This window comes from Rhagoletis pomonella, unplaced genomic scaffold (genome assembly GCF_013731165.1).
Source record: "Rhagoletis pomonella isolate Grant_MI unplaced genomic scaffold, Rhpom_1.0 Rhpom_scaffold_00009, whole genome shotgun sequence".
Classification (NCBI taxonomy): domain Eukaryota; kingdom Metazoa; phylum Arthropoda; class Insecta; order Diptera; family Tephritidae; genus Rhagoletis; species Rhagoletis pomonella.
This window is the reverse complement of record NW_023458563.1, coordinates 16,595,596-16,598,668: the sequence shown is the minus strand read 5'-3', so window position 1 is coordinate 16,598,668 and position 3,073 is coordinate 16,595,596. Positions and strand designations below refer to the sequence as shown.

General features: G+C 36.3%; 1 protein-coding gene and 1 long non-coding RNA gene across 3 annotated transcripts in view; one reads left to right on the top strand and one right to left on the bottom strand.

Annotated features, from left to right (window-relative positions):
- The window catches only part of LOC118745600 (43 kDa receptor-associated protein of the synapse homolog), a 226,148-nt gene that overhangs the window by 55,256 nt on the left and 167,819 nt on the right, over positions 1 to 3,073 (top strand). The gene's annotated exons all lie outside the window — the stretch shown is intronic.
- Positions 1,748 to 2,230, bottom strand: LOC118745603. Its single transcript, XR_004993661.1, has 2 exons — positions 1,993 to 2,230; positions 1,748 to 1,923 (listed from the first exon to the last, which is right to left on the bottom strand). It is a non-coding gene; the product is annotated as an uncharacterized LOC118745603 (long non-coding RNA).

Here is a 3,073-nt window from a genome sequence, read left to right as displayed (position 1 = left end):
AAAGTGCTGAAGCATGTAAAGCACAATGGAATGCGTTGATGAAAAAATATAAAAGCTTTTTCAAATACCGCTCGGGCGATGGCACAGGTGAAGAGGCGACTGCTGAAGAGGCGAAAGATTGGGAGTTTTTTGACTGCATCCACTCATATGCTTCCAAGAAAGATAATTTTCACCCTCCATTTTTAATTGATAGCGGCGATGGTGAGGTGTCGATGCAGCCAAGGAGAGAGGAAAACGCCACATTTGTCTCGGCACTGCAGCCGGTTGAGTCCTTGACAAATTCGCAGTCGACGTCTAGCGAAGAGTCGAGACAGAGTCCGCTGCCATCAACATCCCGGCGCTCTGCAGCACAAAATGGCGTTAAGCAACTAGAACGCCACATTTATAAAAGGGATAAAAAAATCAATAAAAAAATATCAACGCTTTTGGCTGTATTTGTATCGACGCATCAGCGCTGCTCTTGACCTCAGACTCGGATTCTGAGTAGTCCGTGCCATTAGGAAATATTTTTAACTGAATTTTTTTATTTTATCTTTTTTATGTAAATATTTTTTTGGTAGAAGTGTAGTATTTAATTGTTTGTTTTGTTTGTTGCTTGAATTCACTTTAATTTATTATTTTTATACAACATGTACCTCTAGATATAAGAAAAACCAGTACAATAAGTAATGTGATGAATTTTTTTAGTTTAAGATATATTACTCTTTTTAAAAACTAGTAGGCTTAGTAACAAAATGGATCTCCATATATGATTTTCTTTTTATTGTGATGGTATTGAATACCACTTTATATTTTTAAGTAAATGTAAATAAGACTAATATGAAAAAAACTAAAAAAAAATAAGTATTTTTGATATGCATATGTAAATAAAAACCTAAGAAACTCTTTAATTAAGTCTTGTTTTATTGATACTTAAATAGTTTGAAGGAATTCATTGAAAATTTCATTTCGTACTCTTAAACCATCTTCAGAGTCGGATATATTTCGCGCAGATTGGACCGATTCTATATTAATAGTTTCATTCTCAGTAGCCAGGGAAGATAGGTCAAAATCATCTGCAAGAATGCAAATGTTGTGCAATATAAATGCCGCAAATACGGTTTTTATACAGTTTTCAATTTTCAATTCCAAATCTCTATTAAATATGTTTCTCCATCTATTTTTTAAAATTCTAAAAGCTGCTTCAACAACTATTCTTCCTCTACTATGCGCAACGTTGAACCTGGCTTGATTTGATGTCAGAGGTTCTTTGAATGGGGTGATAACTGCCACCGGAAACGTTTGGCATGGGTATCCTTTATCACCGAATAAGAATTGGCCCCGGGGAGGATAGTATCCCCTAGCATATAAGGGGCTATTCACAAACACTCGTGTATCGTGTACAGATCCTGGGTAGCCAATGAAAACATCTGTAAATTTATAATCGCTGTCCACAACCGCCTGCGCCTGGATAGAATAGAACCTTTTATGATTGATGTATTCATCGTGTTTGTTGACAGGACATTTTATGCGAATATGTGTGCCATCAATCGCTCCAACAAAATTACGAAACGCGTTTGATTTTGTTTTTTGGCAGAATTTATCAGCAACCCTTTCATTTTCTTCTGCAGTGCCATGCCGTATTAAACCACGCATTGCAATAATTTCTTTCAAGGTTTTGTGAATAACGTTTCGCGCAGTGAAACGGCTTATGCCTAAAAATCCAGCAACTACTCGATAGCTGCATCCACATGCCATCCAATACAAAAAGCAAATGACTTCGTACTCCACTGACCATCCGTGGCGCTTTTTGGGAATGTGAGTTACAATTTTTCGAAACGAAGCAGAGGACAACCTAAGATGCATTTTTATAGTCTTTTTATCGCCGTTCATAATGCTGCTTAGTATTTTGGAATAAACGTCTTCTTGCATGTACATAATACCCTAAAACGACATATGTTTTTATTGCAAACAATTGTACACGGTTTTAAATATTTTTGTGAACACACTTACCAGACGGTTTTGACGTGTTTTTATTTCTAATATTACTGCTAAAAGGTCTAATAAATGCATGGATTTCAGTTCCAGAAGAATTGAAATCATCAAAGGCAAATATTTTCTATATAATTGCTGCATTTTATAAATTGCAAACTCGATAGTCTTCTTGTGCATCAAAGCAACTGTCAAAAATTTCCAGCAGTAAAAAGTTACGAATTGGCACAGCAGAAATGTAAAATTTTCTCACCATAGTAAAAAGTTTTTCCACCATAGAACTTTTCTATCAATTGGCACAGGCCCTTTAAAATGCTTTTTGCGCAGTGTCCGTAAATTACGAGTCCAAAGCCAATTTATAATAACTTTATAATATTTAGTCTAGCAAGTAAGCTTAACATTATGACAGTGCTGCTTAAAAGTAAGTTTATTGTCAAAAATTATTCCCAATATTTTCAATGTGTCAGTATAGTGGATAGGGGTGTCATACACGGAGAGGTTTGGATGTATACATTTGTGTTTTCTGCATATGTTAAAAAACCGAAGTCTTAGCTCCTGAAGATTTGGACCAATTGCGGCAAGTCCTTAGTCTTGGAAAAAATAGAATGGAGCTAACTTTCCCAAAGGCGAAAGGCGAAAAGAACACCTCCACCTCTGCCGGAACCCGTCTTAGAAGGATCCCTGTCGAAAAACGTCGAACATATTAGGATCAAAGAACTCACTATCATGAACTCACTATCATGCAGGCAAGATTCCACAATGACGAATATGTCATAGTCCATCTGCGCACTGAAGGAACTAAAAATGTTAGATTTCGTTCTTAAACCTGATATGTTCTGAAAATATATATTTAGACCAGAGGCCTTATCAGAGGGAGACTGGTGGCTTTTCTGACCAGTAAGATCATTAGTTTGAACACTTTCAATTACGGGCTGGGTGTCTTGGACCCCCACTTTTGGAAAAAATGAAACGGCTTGATTCTTACATCCCTCGGCCACACTGAAGCATAAAGTACTACGTCATGATTAGGGCAACCAAAAATTTGCATTTGCAACTATACAGTTTGAAGTGCTTTCAAAAAACTAATAAGATAGCTGTTATT